This window comes from Scophthalmus maximus, chromosome 2 (genome assembly GCF_022379125.1).
Source record: "Scophthalmus maximus strain ysfricsl-2021 chromosome 2, ASM2237912v1, whole genome shotgun sequence".
Lineage (NCBI taxonomy): Eukaryota > Metazoa > Chordata > Actinopteri > Pleuronectiformes > Scophthalmidae > Scophthalmus > Scophthalmus maximus.
Genome location: NC_061516.1, coordinates 435199 through 455211, shown reverse-complemented (window position 1 = coordinate 455211; position 20013 = coordinate 435199). Strand labels below are relative to the sequence as shown.

General features: G+C 41.2%; 1 protein-coding gene across 1 annotated transcript in view; it reads right to left on the bottom strand.

Annotated features, from left to right (window-relative positions):
• Window positions 1-11017, bottom strand: part of nrxn2b (neurexin 2b) — a 675914-nt gene extending 664897 nt beyond the window's left edge. The window contains exons 1-2 of the mRNA XM_047329457.1: window positions 10624-11017; window positions 9591-10139 (exon numbers count right to left, since the gene is read on the bottom strand). The gene's annotated coding sequence lies outside the window, so the exon portion shown is untranslated. The remainder of the gene's footprint in view (window positions 1-9590; window positions 10140-10623) is intronic.
• Between the last annotated feature and the right edge of the window lie 8996 nt (window positions 11018-20013).

Genomic DNA, 20013 nt, shown 5'->3' with positions numbered 1-20013 from the left:
TTTATTCAGTCTCTCTGCAGGAATGTTTTAATCCAGAACTAAACCTGCTATGGAGCCTGTGAGCTCTGTTATACAGCCTAGTTTTCCAGGTTGAGCCACTACAGTTAAAATTAAGATGCCTGCGTGCAAGAGGAAAGTCAGCGTTAAACCTGATGTTAAGTGACTAACCCAGGAGTCCGACTCTGTTTGAGAGGCAGACCAGCGCGGGAGACATGCAAGAACTCTTGTGGGTAGAGAACTGTCCGTGGTGCTGAATTCACAGCTGCTCTCGATACAACCGCAGTACCGGGAGCTGTCTATCAGATACGTGGTGCTGTACGTGTGCCAACAGACTGGGCGCACAAAGCATGTCCTTCCTCGCTGGTCATGGTGTACCTGCGGCCCAGCCCGCATGTCATCTTGCTCCAATCGTCTCTGGTTCAGCCGCAAGAAGACCTGGAAATGTTTTCAATGTTTGGTTGAGAGTAAGATGCACCAAATATACAAATGAGGCTTTGGTGAGAATCTCCTTTTTCAGTCTTCTTAGTTTGAACTTCAACCATAATTTTTTTTCAATATGCTAATTTACAGTTCTTTTTATCACTCAAAAATCAACTCTACAACTGACAGAATGGATACACAACTTCCTGGACTGCTCTTTACTTCTAAATTTCTAACTGAAAATAACTATTTTTCCCTTTTTCACACAATTAACAAAATCTGTTCCAGAATAAATGTAATGTAAAAACAAATAATAAATGACATAATTTGCACAATTAGCAAATATTTTTTAAGTTAATCTTAATGCAACAAAAAAACTTGAGAGCACAACCTTGCCGTGCTGACAGTCCAATCTCACATTCTTATTTAATGTATTTAGACATCATCAACAAGAGACACAATATTGTTTTGTGCTTTTAATATTGCATGACGCAATCATATTTATAAATCCACGAAAGACTTTAGAAAACTGTGAAAAGGGACCACTCTTCTGTGAAAGTGCAGGAACCTCATTCCCTGTTTCTTTTCTCCATGATAACACGAAAAGGATAAACTGAGGGGCAAAGATGGAGATGTTAATGTTAGTGGTGGGAACAACACACTCACTCTCTCTCCTGTGTGGCTTGCTCGGGGCCACACAGGTGTGACTAAGTCTTGTAGATTCATGACTGATGGCGGAGCGGGGTTAGCGAGTGAATAGTGGGTAACTGGAGCAAAGTGCCCGGCTTGCAGATAGCAGCATCCTTGGAGAAAATGGCTTGGCAAGAGAGAAAGCATTTGATCAATAGTGCGCTGAAGAAGTTTGATAGGGCTTTTGGTGGGGCTGACTTTTTCAAAAAAAGCCTCTGTGTTTTGGAAGCCCTAAGAGGTCTGCTTGGTTTCTATGATCTGCCTGTGTTGGGCTTCTTTCCTCCTTTCCTCTCCCCTCACATTTTTCTCATCATCTCTGTTCGTATCTTTCTCTTATTCTCCACCAGCCTGGAAGCTATTTGCTGTGAAGATATTGATCTTTTTTTCTTACTGTATGACAGACATTATCACTGAACTGTATGTCTGGTGTAATATTTGTTCTGTGAAGCTAATACTGAATTGCCTTTTTGTTTGTAAAATCTACATTAACATTCTTGTTCCAAGGTTTCATTTTATAGAACTATTTGTCTTGTAGCACTTCACCTGGGCAGGAGGGCAAGTTCGTACCTCGAGGTAAAAACTTGCTCTGAATTGTTGGTACCCTTTTGTGGCAAACCTATTAACCTATTATATCTGCTACTTTTTTAAAACATATTTTATTTATTCGATTTTTAGCAAGATACGTTAGGAAAAAAAATTTCAACAATACATGTTTTTGAGGAATTGCAACAATTTGATTGCAGAGCCTCAATGTCAGACCATATTGATTTGAGATCCACATACATTCACTTGGATATGAAAGGTAGGTGAGTATTTTCTGACAAAAGACTTATCCAGACTTTCTTTGACCTGCAGTGGTAGTATAGAAAAATACATGCTTTTCCTCTCAGCCAACATGAAAAAACTAAAATGGCAATTCAAGGTTCTCTTTTTTTTCTGTGAAACGAGAATCTGAACCATCTGTATAGGATAGAACAGTCTTGGTGGGGGAAATATATATCTTTGATAGCGCATTGCAATCTAACCAGCAACTAGAAAGGCTTTTTCAAGTATCTGCAACACTTCTTAGATCAAGAAAAATGTCAAGAAATCTTGTAATGTGTCCTCCATTTCAGAAAACCATAAAAGGGTGACAGACTGACAGGCCACAGCCGTGGTGAAAATCCCTGATACATTCCCAGGGATTCGGGCTGTCAAAATAGGCACAAGCATCTCTGCTGCTAACACTGCTCACGCCCTCACACACACACACACAGACTTCCTGTCGCCCACACTCTACAGCTTGCCGTACACCATGGGGCCATGTCAAATCGCAGAGTTATTCCAGGGACTCGCTGGGTAGTAAGTCGCCATACATGCCAGTCCCCAAACACCCAGGCCAAATGGTGTGTCGCACCAGCTTGGAAGACAGGGAAAACACAGATGAATCATGGCCTACTCTATTTAGAAATGGGAAAGAGACCAGGGAAGAGAGAGAGAGAGAGAGACTTGGAAACCTGGTAAGTGCTAAACCCTCACAATTAGCATCACTGATGGGAAAAGTGGCTCTGATCCCAAAACAATCAGATTGGGCTTATTTAATTTCTGGGCCATGTTTTGAGAGGCTGCTTTGGGCATCATCACACTGTTGAAACCAACTATATGTGTTTTACAGCCCTGAATAAATGAAATAGTATTGGCTATAATAATACTATAGGTTGCCTACCAACATGAAACTGTGGTTTAGAATCTGTGATGTGGTGGTTTGGTTTTCTTGAGCCATATTTACCATTACTGTCCATCCTAACTGAATAGTCCTATAGCTGAACAAATAAGAAGCTAAAAAAAGTAATCCCTTTTTTTTTCTTATGGCAGACATTTTTCTTGGGAAACAGTGATAACTGTGAGGTTGTTCAAACTAGGCAGTAATATTACTTTAAAATATATAACATCCCTAATAAGTAGGGACTGGCTGTCATGCCCTTTGATGTGAATGAGTAGCATACATTTTGAATGGCTCCCTGATTCATAATCAAAAAGCAGTGTAGGAGAAAAACATATGCAACACCACTGCTTTGAACAGCAAAAAAATGTCCAAGTATGGAGAGGGATGCAGTCTGGAAATACAAAAAAAAAAGGCTACACTGCATCAGAGCCGTTAGTCAGCAAAGTCCCACTAAAGTTATATCTGAATGGATGGTTTAACTGAAACAGCTGAACCAAGATGTAAAGAGGGACGGATGGTCTTTGACGCTGCAACCCCTCTCTTTCCTCTCCCCTCCCTGTCTTTTCCTCTTACTGACACATTCATTCTTCGCGTCTCACCTTTTCCCTTTCAAAATAGGAAAGCGGCAGCTGAAGTGGCAGGTGGCCACAAATGTGACACAGGCCTCATTTGCCCCTGACAAACAGGAAAATGGCAAAACAAAGCAAAATTAACAAAACAAACTCCCCTCAAAAATTTAAATTTAAGTTTGCAGCATTGTATATGGTACCAAAATGAACACCTTTGCTGTCAGACATTCAGTTTAAAAAAACAACAACACAGCAAATGTGCAGGAAATACACAAGAAACATAACAACAATAAAAACACATACTGTATGTGATTAAATTTTGCCCTTTTTATTTCTGTGTACCGTGGTACCGCCCAGTTGAGCTTCTCTATTTCTGGCTCATTACAAATGATTGAATTGTGCAGGGTAATTGTTTGACCCTGCCCACTCCATCTACGTCCTTGGTTGCTGAGAGCTCTCCATGTGAGAGTTCTATGGCGTAAATGGTGGCCATTCCCCACACTGTGCCCTGGGGCCGTCTGCGAAAAGAGAGCACCATCGTATCCGTGACCAGACAGGCCTGGTGAAGGTATGCTGGCTGCACAAACCCAATGCAGGGCCAGGCAACAGCGGCAGCACCTCTCTGAAAGCACCCATTGTGTCCTGCCAAAGCCTTTCCCTCTCTGCGCTGAAGTGGCCATTGTGGCCCAGAGAATAGCTGTCCCTCTCCATGGTCTGGCGAAGAAATGTGTGGCCGAGTGTGGCCACAGTAGCATCAGTAGACGGTATCTCAATACCATGAACCCCATCAGCGCCCCGAGTTTCCCCTGTCGCTCAGGCCATTCTTTCGACAGGTCGGGACATTCCAGACCGAATTTCAGCCGGTGAATGAAGCGTAAGAAGCTGGTGCACTCTGGTATTGGAAATAACTACATTGAGGAATTGAGAGGGAGAGTTGTAGAATGTGAGGATTTTTTTTTTTTTTTGCATGTATAGCTCAGGTTTGGACATTGATTTGGCAGCAGGGAAGGTTCTGTGAAAATATATCCATCCATGACAGAAGGGATAAGGCCTTATGGGTTTCTGGGAGGGGGGAATACACTGTTGTGGAGTACAACAATTCTCTGCGGCACACTTGACTGAGAGTAGTACTTCCAAGTTGTTCAAGGTGCTCTCCTGAGAGTCAGTTAAATAGTTGGTATAAGTGAAAAAAATAAAACAAATTAAAATGTCGCAATATCCTTTGTTGGCAATAGGATTAATTAAATATACATTCCCTAAGATAAAGTAAATATGATTTACGAAGGATCAGCATGCATTTTATTACATAAGGCTATGACCAACTAGCAAGTTCGTGACTGATGGTAATGTCCAGCATTTGTCTCTGGGAGTGAATGTTATTTCATAGTTAGATATGCAAGTGTTATGCAAACAAATTGCATGATTATGAAAAAATAGGAACAGTGTGGATGAGTGATATCCCACAGCATAAGGATTAGTTACTAACACCCACTCTTTTACTCAATTATGAGCATAAAACTCTTATGTGCATGTGATTTGTGTGTGTGTCCCATATCCCTGTCATGCAACCTGTTCCACTTTAAAATAGGATCCTTTCACTGCTAACCACATGTTAGCACACCCTGGAATGGCTTGGCACAGTTCATACAAAGATGGATTCAGTCTTGTTTTTTCTATGTGTGATGACGCATAGACAAAAGGGGCTCAGAACTATTTGGTGTAACAGAAGAAAAAAATAGAATAAAGCATTTACTACTGAATCCAAGAAGAAGGACGTGTGTTTTCGGAGTGTGCCCTTTCAGATGGGGAGGTGTGAAGTCTGGGGTGATATTTTAAAACCTGAGAAACAGCAGCTGCCTTTGCGCTGGACTAATGTAGGTCAAGCAGCTCACTGGCAGGTGCTGAAGCATGAGCCGGTCGAGGAAATGCCGTGAGTTCTCTCATGGTCTAGGCCAGGTTACAACTGAGCAGGGCGATTGTAGGATCTTTAGGGAGAGCTTTAGGGGTTCTGAGCACCCAATGATCCAAAAATGTCCTCTTTAAATAAAAAAACCAAAAATGTACAATTTTGGATTATCAAGATACACATACAGACAGTAACCCCTTGGATGTAATACCAACACATACAGTAGAAGTGTTTCCCATATGATTTTGAGAGATTATGGTGGGTGAACCCACCATAATCAGAGGTTCTGGGGGCTTGCTCCCCCGTAAGAAAAATGTGTACATTTTAAAGTTAAATCCATTAATCTGGTGAACTTTGATAGCAATTTATCACGGGCTAAACACTCAACTGCTGCTGAGGGAGATGACATTTAAGGTGGGGCCAAAAGGAGATGGGGAGCATGCCTGACAAAAGTAGCTTGACGTGTCTGTTTTATTTGTCTATTATAGATTCTCTCCTATTCTCTTTAAGACATTCAAGCTCAACTGTAGCAGCAAGGATCTCGCTTCAGCCTTTTAAAAGACAGGCAATATGGTAATGCAAATATTTCTAATCGGGCTCTCGCTAGAGGCTCCAAAGAACATCTTCATTAATTCATTGGCAGTGGCTGCTTTTGGGGGGGTTACTCAGATATAGAAAAAGGGGGCTGGGATTACATTACTTATAACTATTTGAGAGAAAAAAAAAGCATCATCCAAGATTCAGATGTACTTGCGAGCTTGTGCTAAAGGAATTCAGGGCCTGATCTTTGTGGAATACAGTAGAGTATGTGGCACAGATCCAGGATTTTTAACACCCAAGTCTCTCAACTCTCTCAATTAAAAAGACCAGAGGCAAGATGTTAAAAGCCGCACAGAGCTTTGAACTCAACTGGTGCCATCACATGACAATTTTGTGCTTTTTCCTCTGCAGCCGGCAGCATGAGAGATGTTCTAACTTTGACATCCTCCATAATAAATGTCCTGCCAGACTGACTAATATTAGTTCCAATCTAGACACGGATATCCTACCACCATGGCCACACGGGGGAGGAGCACAAAGTAATGGAATCGATTGGCTATATTGTATCCTCTCTTCCCTCCTGTGTTTCTCTGTCTACCACCCCTTCTCTTTCTCACACAAATCTATCCATGCAATCCCTCAGAGACAATGAGTAGTCTTTCAGTCCATCTCTCCACCACAGGCTCTTGCACCACTACTCTGGCTGCTTAATCAAAAGAGAAAAGCAATAGAAGGGTTGGAGCAAGAGCGAGCTAGGCATGTCTTCCCCCTTCATGGCCCCCATGGCTATTGAGGGGGTGACGAGGAGTAGGAGGAGAAAGAGGATATCTTTCATTTTACCCATCACATTTCCACCACTTTTTTATGCAAGCGAAAGTGTCTGTCTTCTGTATAGCTCCACTTAAGCTCCTTTAACCTCTTCTCTGTCCCACTCTGGGGGTGGATGGTGGGCAAATGGATGGGAAGATGGACGAGGGCCAGGCGGCGAGCGGCAGAGGAGTGAGTTAATGAGGCAGATTGCTCTCTTTGCCGTCGTGCCAGGGATTACAGGAAGATTACCCATTCTGATTTTCCTCTCTTCCAATTTCGCCCTTGCTCAGTCTCTGCGGTGGTGAACTGGAGGGGCGCGGCGGGGCGGGGGAGGGGCATGTGGAGGATGTGAGTGCCCACGTTTTGATAGAGGTGAGATTGAAGACTGTGCCTCTGCTCTCTGTCAGGGGGAAAAGACAGCTGCTCAAAACACTGACCTGTGTGCGGACGGTGCTTATGACTGATGCCTCCTAGCTGACAGGCTACGCTTAGCCTGAATATACCCATCATGAGACCCAATATCCTATGACTTGCATGAGATCCAGCTCCTTCTTTGCATCCACTCTCCAAGATAAGATCTAATAAAGGTCTACAGATGCCGGCCACAGCAATGCACATGTCGGACACTTGCACAATCTGCATTAGAAAAAGGTATTGCTCTTGTTCGGCCTTCAGACGGCACGCTGACAGCGTGTTGGCCCAGAATGATGGCATTTGAATTGAAAAGCTGGAGATTTACACGCAGGGAAATTGTTGGAAGCCTCATGTCAGCAGGATGAGTGAAAACAAAGGGAGACAAAGGCCTTCAAATCCACTGCTTGCACTCACCGAATAACAAACAGCGAAAAAGGTTTGGAGACATTATTCAAATTGCAGGGGAATTTGCAATTATTATAAGTCAGGCAATGTTAAGTACCCTTCAAAAAGTGCACTGAAAGCTCAGAGAACAAAAGTGGAGTCATGTATGGGCCCTGCTCAGTGTGGCCTATTATTATAAAGGGGAGAAGCTATTTAAGTGTTTCCAACGCCATTGTCAAAACTAGAGTTGTTAGACCGAGTTGATGGTGGAGTCAATTTCTTGGTTCTTTTTGTCGTTTGGAAATTTACAGGTGGATGCTAAAGTTTGTTTGGAAAAGCAATACTTGTGGTGAAATCATTTGGTTGAATGATGATGAAATATGATAAATATTTTTATTGACCCATGGGTAGGTGCCGGGTGAGGTTCTTCAATGTGGCTTTTTCATCCTGCCCTTTCTGAGTCCACAAATGTCTGATTTCTTGCACAGGGCTTGTTCCCATTATGAAGCTCAGTATGCACTTCCTGTGTGATTCGGCCAGTCATATTTTTTTAGCATTGTATTTTTCCTTGCAAAGGTCTTTAAGTCTATCAATCTGAGCTTGGGACCTCTCTGTATTCTTCGAATTTCATTACAGTGAGCATGGAGTGAAATTCTCGGATGTCACTGACTTTCTGGACAAATGCATTCAAATTAAATATATCCTATTTGTAAAAAGTACTAATTCCATACAGTAAAGGTCTATCCACGTTGCAACATGGTCGAAAACAGGACAGATGGAAAAATAGTTTCAGACAAGAAATATAACGTAATTTTCAAGGCGATCGGATTTATTGTGAAAGTTCAGACAGCTTTAGTAAAAAAAACATGAACATTGGTCCGCTTTCCCCACCGGCGCTTTCAGGCGCTCTCCTCATGTGGTGTCTGCTTTCACCCGCCTCTGCCTCTGTGCGGCTGAACTAGACAGCGTGTGCTCCCTTTAATTAGGCTATCGGCGGCGCAGCCAAACCCACAGCCCGATTTGTAGCTCATAATCGGGGATCTACCGATTTGTACTACCACTGTGATTTGTCCTTACTGGTCGGGGATTTGTGTGTAGAGAGACACCATTACGCACCCCAGTGGGCGTTTGGCGACAAGGTTGCGCAGGAGTCACATGCAGTCGCAGTAGACTGTACAGTCGGCCTCAGTTTGAGGAGCCCCGAATGTCCGAATGTTCCTTACACATCTCGCTGATCATGTTTACTCAGAGATGACATTAACGCCACACAGGGTCAGATCACATACACGACTCTCCAGCAGCCAATTACAATGCAGATGTTCAGTAAAGAAAGTATACAGTACGGTGGCCCGATTCCCCATGTCCAAAAAAATATTTTGATATAAATTGGGGGAAATTGATAATATATGAAAACAACAACAAATCCACGCTATAAGGCCAAAATTGTGAATGGACTAATATTTCAGGGATTTGATACGAAGGAAAAGTATGTGTTCAACTAATAGGACTGTGTTTGAAAATTAGGCTACACTAGAATCAGTAGATTACAGAGCGCGTCGCTACATTCCAGGCTCATATTTGAAAAAATGGGTCTGCGGGGTCTTAGTAGTGTCGGAACCTGTAAGAAGAATCCCACACAAGTCGTCCGGACGTCGCGTAAACAAATCCAGAGCTTAAAGAAGCAGAAAAACGGACTATTTTTTTTTCCTTTGCTGAATTCCCATACTTTGCCACTGCTGTCACGCGTATGTTCAAAACATATATGTCCATCAACCCCCCCCCCCCCCCCCCCCCACACACACACACACACATACACACACAGACAGTGAGATTCAACGCGGAGAGCCGCAGGACACAAACAGCAGACCTCAGACCCACTCGCCTTCCAAATCTCCTCCAAATATTGACCCATTACGCATCGCTGGCTGCCGGCTCCCCGTGAGCAGAACAAAGACAGCAACTGCTCATTAATCTTAGTGTATCTTTTCATTGCCTTCTTTCCCCGACATCTCCCGTCATCCTTTTAAGCAGTCCAAATGATGACAGGAGATGAGTGCCTTTGCAGAGGGGGACAAATTCTCACCGGCAGGAAAAAAACTAAAACCACAGAGACGCTTATTGTCACCACAGCAAAAAAAAGGAAAGTCCTTACTTGTTTTGCAGCAATCCCTCCGATATTATTCTCCAGACTTGAGGAGGTTTGTAAAAATCCCCGCATATAGCCTGGGTGCAGTTTGCGCTTCAGTTTTTTTTTAACATTTTTTTATTTTATCCAGAGCGTTGAGCAGACCAGAAAGCGGGTTTTCTTTACCCCCCTCTCTCCTTTAAGACAGATGTGAACGTTCCTGGCTGAGTCGCTCCACCTGCATCCCGGCTGTCATCGGACACGAAGGCAGAAAAATGCAACTTCCAGATTCTTCCTTTTCAAATTAAAGCTCCTCAGTTGATATGTATCGCCGGTGCTTTTATTGCGGAGGATCCGTCGCCTTGTTCCTGGTGGATGTCCCTGCGTGTTTCTGGGCGCTTTGACGCATCCCCACCTGCATCCACTGGAGAAGGAGACAGCGGCATCAGCAGCAGTGGCAGCGGCATCGAACTGACGAGTCCGCTCGCACAGATACGCCCCGCCACGGCTGGAGAGGGTTACTTCAAGCCGGGGTGGAGACGGGAGGGGTGCTGGCTGCTTTTCAAGTAGTCGCTTCTAAAAGGCAATAAAGATGTGAGAATTGTACAGAAAAAAGATAGTGCGTAATATTAAACATAAAGGGGACTCAATAAGACCAAAATGCGAGGTTTCAAGATTATAAATTATATTCCCAAAGGATGACATACAGACCACATACTCTGTGAAGCATGGTGTCTCCAACAATGCAGATAGTTTGGCTGATTTTTTGCTAGGTGTGGACATAATTATATAAACTTCTTTGTCTGAGTTAAAAGGGAGCAATTACTAATCACATACTTTTTAAAAGATATATAAAACTTTCAAGTGCCCTCTGCTGCTATTTTTGCTAACGACTGCATATGCCCTCAAACATTTCAATAGGCATTTTTGTAAACAAAAGAGTTGGTCCGAAAACTATACTTAAAAAGAGATGATATACTTTTTTTCCCATTGAGGATAAAATCCTAATTAGTTTATTAACACACACACACACACCACACACACAGGCACACACCCTTACCTTAAAAAGATTTATGATCGCTTAAAAAAAAAATGAGTAAACTATATTATATACATCAGGGGACCGCAAGACAATTTCAACTGGCCCAGAGATAATTCCCAAATACAAAAAAAAACTCAGGCAGAAAAATTCCCATAACAGCAATTAACATTAAAAATAACATAAAACGGTAGAACCAACTGATGTGTCTGACAATCTAGGACACAAAACCATTCAGCTGCAAAACAACACAAGCTCAAAGCTTGGTAGAACAACCCCCCTTTGCTGGAGCTCTATCAGACTGTCCTGAGGATTTTCCCAATCAGAGAATGGGAGCAGACATCCCTGTTCAAGACAACCTACTGCTGTGAGAAAGTTCTTTTACCAAACTGATTTTGCAAAGACTAGTTCGTTCAACACTTTCTGACTCAAACCTGGAAAGCCAGCTGCGAGTAGCATCATTAGCATCGTCATCGTCATCACTACCATTTGACATCAGATGCCTCGAAGAGAAGCAGCTCCAGCCACCGCATTAGAGAGGTTAGTGTTATACAAATCTGTTCAATAATTTAGTATGGCCTGATATGGATAAAAAGGTGGGAGCATTGAGTTTAGGTGGACTTTTTCAATACTACAAGGAATAGATTAAAGATAAGACTATCCACATGCTGCTTTGTTCTCATAGGCCATTCAATGTGGTTTATAATGAACACATATCACACAGAATTCACTTAAAAAATGTCAGAGTAAAAGTATTACTCTCATATTCCAAATTAACATCCTTGCTAAGGTTTTGTTTCCAATAAACTCAGATATCACAGTTATGGTTGTGATGAGGGGCAGAGCTGTTTGTTCAAGAGGAACTGGAAACATTTGCTGAGATAATCTGAATAGCCACATCTTTATAGCTTCTTTTGGTTTGCCAACAAGATTTAATTGATTTAATTTTTAAATACAGATTTTTCTTCTTCTAATTTGTTAAATACAACAGCCCTCTGAACTGAAAACCAGCAGGTATCTGAACCATGCTGGAGTTCATAACCACTCTTGTAACACATTTTTTCAAAGACAACACGGAGGATCAACTTTGACAATAGCCAAGCTTAAAGACTAGCTCATTGCCATTGCTCTAGGCAAAAAACACGGTGTCACCTTCCCAAGGGGGAGCATTTGATCGGGGCAGAGATGAGGGTCATTTGAGTCAGGGAGACCATTTGAAGCTGAAACTGCATTTCCCCCTCAGTCAGGTCTCACTTTTTCTTTGTTTCCTCTTCTCATTGTGTCAGACACGACCCTGACAAAGTTCCTCATTAGTAGCCTCGCATGGCCCACTGTGGTCCGCAGCTCTGTCTTGTCTCAGTAGGACAAAAACAGAGAAGGATATATTATCACTAGTAACAGTAGCATTGCCTTCCATACGAGCATGCATGATGCTGACAATTCTAAAAATTCATCAATTGTTGTATTTCCATTAAATTATGTTAAGCATTCGAAATCAATTAAATAAAAGGCCAGTTCACACCTGAGTGGGTGATCAATCAGAAACCATCGGGAACCATTGCACGCACACGCACAATTGACAAGTTCGTCAATAATGTGTCTTTGAAGTACTTTTACAGTGTATCCCATCCATCTAGCTACCAGCGCGCACTGCCTTAAATGTCTGTCTACGTCAGAGGAGAGCAGTGTGCCAACGGAGAAATCACAGTCCCAGTCAATGAACCCAGAGGGGGTGCATCAATCACTGGCTTATTGAGCAGCATGGCGCTCGAGAAGCCTGTCAAAGGTATATTGGCAGCTCTCAGACTTAATTTCTCTGGCCGAAAATATGAGATTAAAAAACAGTGTTGGTTGAGGGTAGGTGGCCCATTGTCACTCCACAAAGTTGCGTCAATGTAGTTTCAAGTTTTTAAAGTTATACCTGCATCCAAAACACTGGCAATACTCACTGTACATCATCAAAGTCAGTGATGTCAAACATTTACCTCCCATTCATGTTTTGCGAACTCAATTTTTATTGTCTGTCCTTTATATGTTTTTGAATACTTCATTCACATTATATATTCAAATGTGTGAATCTATTAACTGCAATTAAAATGGGTTACTAATTTTCATCTTGCAATAAATCAGGTTGTATGATCATTTCCTTTTTTTCATATCTGGAATATATTGTCCCATGATGTGGTGCAACATAGCAAATAAGAATTTGTGCAAGCTTTAGATTTGTCAACATTGAGCCTGTCTGGCCTTGAGCTGTTCATTTAGACAAGACGTTGAGAGATTACATACTTTTCTTGGGTGATGGCTGGGGGCATTTGTATCCTAAAACAACTCACCTGCTTTTTCTCTCCCCAAACCTTACAAAATCCCAGCTCTTTTAAAACCCATAAAAATAATATGTAGGATGATTGTACCAGCAAATTATTTTTAAAAAGCAGCTCAAGTTATATTTTGTTTATATAAATGGACAAATGTACAATTATTTGCATTTGAATTACATATTAAGATATTAGATTTTTTTTTGTCATGTGCAACCCAGAATAAGTGGGTGTCACACCGGTGACAGCCAATGGTTATTGAAATAAACTAATCAATAAATAATTTCTTTGATGAAATGTTTACAGGGCAAAAGACGGGTAAATTTGTGACCTGTCTTTATTCTTTACATATGGTGGTTTCTAACTTAATTGTCGGCACTGTCAGCTGGTTGGAGGGGTCACAAGACAAAGGGGGAGAAAACACTAAAATATTCACAATTAATATATAATTAATTCCAAAAATTCAGATTTTCTCTAATAAAGTTTTACAATTCTAAGAATATTCCCATTTAGTCATATATGGCTAATTGTTTGTTTCATACTGTATATGAAATGTTTGGGTGAACCTTAGGGACAAGAGGAAAAAGTAGACAAATACTTTGGAATTAGTTGAAAAACAAGTTAAAAGTTTTGTTTTAAAGGATACACTTCTCTCAAATCCACAGAGATACAGAATTCCAAGTTATCATCTGAGGCTGCGTATATGATATTTGTAACAAATTGCAGGTCACTAAAATCATTTTTATATGGATACTTCAAGCAGAGTGAATCAATGCTTTTTGGTCAATTCAAACGGTACCAAAAAAAAGAAAGGGAACACAAATATCGAACAGTAGACAGATGTCAACTGAGTGTATAACACACCAAATATCCTCATATTACCACCAGCCTGTTGTCATGATCTGATTTGAATCCAGTAGAGATTTCATGGCTTTTAAATATCAGCATAATTCATTCGTTTTATGTCTTCCAGCACCTTGATTTAATATCCTCTATGTATAAAGCTGGCTGATATCATAAGCTTTCACTCATGAGTAATTCATTTCATTGTCGGAGGACCCTGTGAGGTTGATGTCCCCCCCCCCCACTCTTTCCATTCATTGTGCTAATTAAAACTAATTGAATTGAATTGATGGTACCGAGCCCCTGGATCACAGTGCTACTATCTCAGTCCTGCTCATCCCTGAAATGAGAGGAATCAAGTGTGCCGTGTAATCAGACATGAAAAAAACAAAAAAAAAGTCAACACGCCAAAGAAGCCATCTCCCCTGGTTGTCGACATTGTTGTGAGCGCATTATCACATTACCATCATACTCATAAAGTAAACTTGGAATAAAAGAGCAAGAGAGTGAGATGTTTGAACACAAATACATTTGGTTACCATAGATAAGACACTGGTGAATGTTGCCCATACAGAATTACATTGGGTGTGTCATTGTAGGTGTATGTAATGGAAATATAAAAGTATTTAATTAAATAACTTGCTTAAAGTGACAGACAGGTCATGTTAACTTTAGTAGAAGTTATTGGAAGTTCAGATAGTTAAGTAGTATAGCTGCGTGCTATGTGTGTTTTTATTTGTGGTATTGTTAAAGTTGGTGTTTTTGATAGATTTCTGACATGTCACAGAATCGCTTTATGAGCGAGGTCCAGTCATCACATTAGAATAACACAACTTTGATAGTATATCTCACGCCTGCCTCCATTTATTTTGAAAAATACAATGCCACTGCTGTTCGTGTGTGAAAAGTGGCTTGGATAGCCACGAGCGGCATGCACATTATGTTTTCAGTAAAAATCAATCAGATAGAATTAGGCCCTCACACAGTCAGGCAGTTGAGGGAGTCACCTCGAGCTTGTGGAAGCTGAATCTTAAGGAACAATCTACAAAACAACCCATCTATATCATGTCAGACATTTTTTGGCAGGATGAGCTAAAGGACCTACAGGACACAGCGCTACCCAACAGGACATGATTTGGGGAAGGAGCAGATCAATGTGTACTCGCTGTAGAGTCAAAGTGTTGCTGTCGTGGCGAGAAAACCTGAAAGCCTCCTATCAGATCATTAAATAGCAAGGCGAGGCAAGGTGGGCTGGCAACTGAGACACAACACCTGTCACGGAAATAGATCGGTTTCCATTGTGTGTAGGAAGGATGTTGATTAATCGGGAACAAATGATGGAGAAAAGGCAGACACGGGGTCTGCACGCCGACACCGCAGAGAGAAATGGGAGTTGAATATATCGGCTACAAATCGGTGTTGCTGCCCTCTAAGGCAAATTAGGAGACTTGTCCTCCCAAGAAAAATGAAAGCATCAGTCGTTTTATGAAATGCCCATTAAAACATACAAAAACACACACAGAGCATGTTTACATGCAAACCCTCCAGTGACCGCAGGAAGGATGACTCGTGTCCCTCCAGAGTGAAGGAAAAAATACAACATTGTTTTTTAGCCACAAAGTTTGCAGATTTTAGCCAGACATGTCAAAGAGATGTCAGACTTCCTTCTTTTTTCCTACCAATAGGCAGCAGCAGTGTTTTTTAACCTATGATTGTTCCACAACCTTAAAGCTGCACTGTGTTATATTTAGAAGAACGTATTCACAGAAATTTAATATATTGTCCATAATTGTGTGTTTATATATGTATATCACCTGCAACAAAGAACCAATGTTTTTTCGTCAACTTTGAATGAGTTGGATATAGTAACATTAGGGGGACCCGACCTCCGTGTAAATCGCGATGTTTGCTAAGTCGTGTTGTTCTGCGTCCGGTTCCACTACGACTCGGGAGGTCGGAAAAAAAATCACCACCCCGACTTCCGGGGTCCGAGTGGTTCCGAGGTATAATGAAACGCCGCAGTAAATGCAGTTGCAGACAAAGGTCCATAATTCGAGTTTAATACAACAAAACATAAAAAATGTCCCCTGTCGGATGCTAAGTTGGTTGCGGTTTGCAACTTTACCACCAGACGCCGCCAGAAAAGTACACCCAATAAGTTATTATTTTACTCTATGTATGATGAGAAAGATCTCTTAAACCCTTAGGCCTTCCCTAAATTTTAACCAAACTGCTTTGGCGAAGATCAGAAAACATTTCTGTGTTGACCTGAGTAACAATTACAAATAATGCACTGTGCATGATTTACCTTCTGTGTCCTTCCAGGTACCTGTTTGTTTGTTTTTAGTAGCAAATCTAATTTAACCTAAATGAACTAAATAAAGTTTTTCATTAATTTCATGATCAGTAATGAGAAAATATTTGATATGGGGTTTTTTTAACATCAGGTTCTAAGAAAGAAAAGGAAGATTGTTGCAGGGAAAAGTGAAAACAGTTTTGACAAACTAACTGCCTCTTAAACATACATACATAAAAGTTCACAGTAGGCAAAATTGAACCAACTTTAGCTCCTCCTGCTTTGCACTTCAAGTCTTTATCCCTCTTCGTCAAAATGTCTTCCCCAAAAAGGATGAAGAAAGCTACTGTTATTCATGAAAGCAACATACTGTAGCTGATTGGGCCAGTGTAGACAGAGGCTGTGAATCAACACACACTCCTGTCAGCAGGATATGTAATGAAGCGTTGGTGGTGGAGTTTCGGGTGGTATGAGAGCCTATGAAAAGCCATAGGTAATGAGAATTATACATGTATCAGACCACATCAATTATCTCTATCAGAAAAAAAGAGGACAAAATTGGTTAAAAAAAAAAGAAGCTCTTGATTCAATCATTCGTTGTAGCCATCTAACCTGCCTCAGGGATAAGAATCTGTAGTGATGGAGGGCATTGTGGGAGAATTGTGTGATCAGCATGTATGGCGAGCAGGCATGCTCTGTTCCCCAATGGCCTATTCATGATTAGATGATCAGGCATGAGGGCTCCTAACATATTTACCCCTTTGGACATGGTGAGTGCATATGTGTGTGTGTGTGTGTGTGTGTGTGTGTGTGTGTGTGTGTGTGTGTGTGTGTGTGTGTTTGTGTAATGCAACAGTGACAACATCAGCATATTTGCAGATAGCTGCAAGTGAGAGAGAGAGAGAGAGAGAGGAACAAAGATATGCAGCAGAGAGCCACCACTGGAGATGTGTATCTGTTTGCACGAGTTGTGTGTTTGCATGTGAAGTGCATGTTGTTATATATACATTTGCTTACAGTGGGGAACGAATGGAACATTGGGATGGATTGCAGTAAAGTTCTCAGATAAGAATCTCTCCGGTGTGCCTACTGTTAATGTCTGTGTGTGGTGTATTAATGTCGAAAAGTGTTGCATGAAATGTGCAAGAAAAATAAACCTGACTTGACTTGTCTCAATGCGTGTATCTCTAGTCCCTCTTTGTGTGTGTGCTCCTCAGCATGTGTACAGATCTACATCAGGGGATGCTCTTTTCCAGGGGGCCCCTACAGTGATCGTTGTCGCAGCGGTGAACATGGACAGCCGTGTCCTTTGTTTGTGTTTGTGTTTGAGGAGGTGCAGGGGGGGGGGGGGGGGGCAGAGTCTCGTGCATGGAGCGCCTCTATCGCCGTCATCACTTCTGGCTGCTGATAGGGGAAATACTTTACACACAGTGTGAGGGTAAGCAATTATTCCCTCTGTCTTATTATCCTCCTGAGATGGGGAGCCTGCCGATGGTGAACAATGCTGCAATTGTGCTGCACTATCGAGGCTGGGGAAATCAGCATAGAGCTCCCCACTGCTCCTCCTGCGAGGCAACATGTGTACATGTGCTGGTGTTTACCCTTTTTGTGTGTGTGTGTGTGTGTGTGTGTGTGTGTGTGTGCATACGTATGTGTGTTCTTCCTGTTCTCTCATTGTTAATGCCATTTTAAAGAGTTAAGTTTGAAATGGGTTTTGGTTAAGATGAGGGCAAGTCGAAGGAATACTCCAATGTTCTTATTCGCCAAGAGTCTTAACAAGAGCCAGGATGAAGATGGGAGGATTTTGAACGGAGACTATTTGTTTCCCATTGTCACAAACTTGGCACAAAGCTAAACTACCAAAAGCAGCCATGGAAAGCACACATGAAATTGGTATTGATCTCCTCATCTGAATCTCAGCTCGAGAGCAAATTAGCTAATTTCCGAAAACTGTCTCAATATTCCCTTAAAGACTTTGAACTGTGTTTTTTCTTATCGAAATATATCAGTGGGTTTAGATTAACTATTACAGATGATCTTCACTTTTTAAAATTAAAATCTAATTTAAATACTTTACTCATTTGAGAGGAAACAATTTGGTGGAAGTTGGGTTTCTAAAATAATTTGTAACTGGAATGTCTGTGTTTTATTTCCATTGATCATTATTCGGGCAATCATTCCCGTTAGTTACAGTATACCGTGCCATGTAGTTTAATTTACCAGATGAATTGCTGCAGTATGGGGATGCTCTACTCCACCTTACTTTTAAAAATAAATAGTTGTAAATCACTGTCAGAGGTTACTTTATTCACACACTTTAAAAGTAAGGCTTATGCTTGGCAGAAAAATGAGAAATGACGAACCTGCACGTGTGCATGCGTGTGTGTAAAGGGTTCCAAAGAGATACTAAGATGGCCTCCTTCACTCCTTTTTGCAAGTCACTCACTCGGTTCCTTGCTCAACCTTTCTTTAACTCTCTTTATTTCTTTCTCTCTCCAGGCCATCTCTCACTTAATCTCCCATCCTCTCTCTCCGCCTCCTATTCAGTTTAATTTGCTCGGCGTGCCACGGAAGTATGCATTTATGTCATCCAAAGCATCCACGGGGGTAACTGATGGTGCAATAATCCTAGGGAAACAATGCTCTCAAACAGGAGGGAGTAGGTATCGCTATTGGACCATTAAATAAGGGAAGGCTCAATGCTGCATGTGACTTTCTGGGAGGGAAATGATTGTCCTTTTTTTTCCCCTCCTCCAAATGACTCTTCTATCTACAGCGGGACCTGGATCAAAGTCTAGGATCATGAAGTAACCTGTAATTTGCCAGTTTTGCAAATTAGTAACCCATTAATGATGGATGATCAGATATACAACATGCATGACTGCAACTGTTATACTAAGGGTGATTTTGTAATGGCTAGGAACCAGGGTTTGTTGTTGTTTTGGACAAAATGAACAGCTGAAACATCTGGTAAAGGTAAAACCCCTTCTACATTACACTAATACATACATTTTACTATTATATATTTTCCTAAAAATCATTAGCAAATTAATTTGCAGTATCACTGCCACAAATAATAATGTACACTATTTAAATGTTGAAAACCGGGAATGAAGCAAAGATAAAATCTTGATGATCCATGCTCATTACAGTCCAAAATTTGCTCTGATTTAATTCCAGGTATAATCGCCAAAGGAAAACCCTCCCTGAAGTACGATAAAAGAACTATTGGTCATGTAGCCCTAAATTACAGCGCCTTTTCCCCCCAGTTATATATTTTTCTTATTCCTTTTGATAACTGCGGTATTTGCAGATAAATGCAAATGAACATCATTTTGAGAGATTTCCTGGGCAGATATCACAGAGCAGCGTGAGCAGCTTCCATAATCGAAAACATAAAGTAAATGGTAGGTTGTGGTGTCAAAGAGCAAAAGCTTGCGTTTGAAACATTTAATTTTACAACTGACATTTAACAATCCAATGGAGGACATCTATCACAGATTCCTCCTATAGACCAGAAAAAACGGCAGCTCCAGACAATTAGTATAACAACACTTTCAGAAATACATATACACGTAAAAGCATATTCTATCGTCCACAGTCTGTAATTATATATAAATCACCATGGCTTGTTATGACGTGCCTATTTATTGTGTCATTGCAATAACTGCACTAACCAGCCATAGTATTTAAAAGGGTAGTAAAGCTAAAAACAGATCATAATAAAAATATGATGTCTCTTCTATTAAACCCTACAAAGATACAACTGCAAATGTCTTCAAATTAGATTTTTTTCTGTCATAATGCATTGGAAACAGGTGTGTTTAATTCCTCACCCTCTCTTTACCTGACTGCATCTTTCATCTGTGTTCTACTGGCAGTTCTTTTGTACATTTTTAAACAGTGTGCAAACCTCGTACCAGAGTGTGTCTTTTCCTAGTAGATATAGATGGA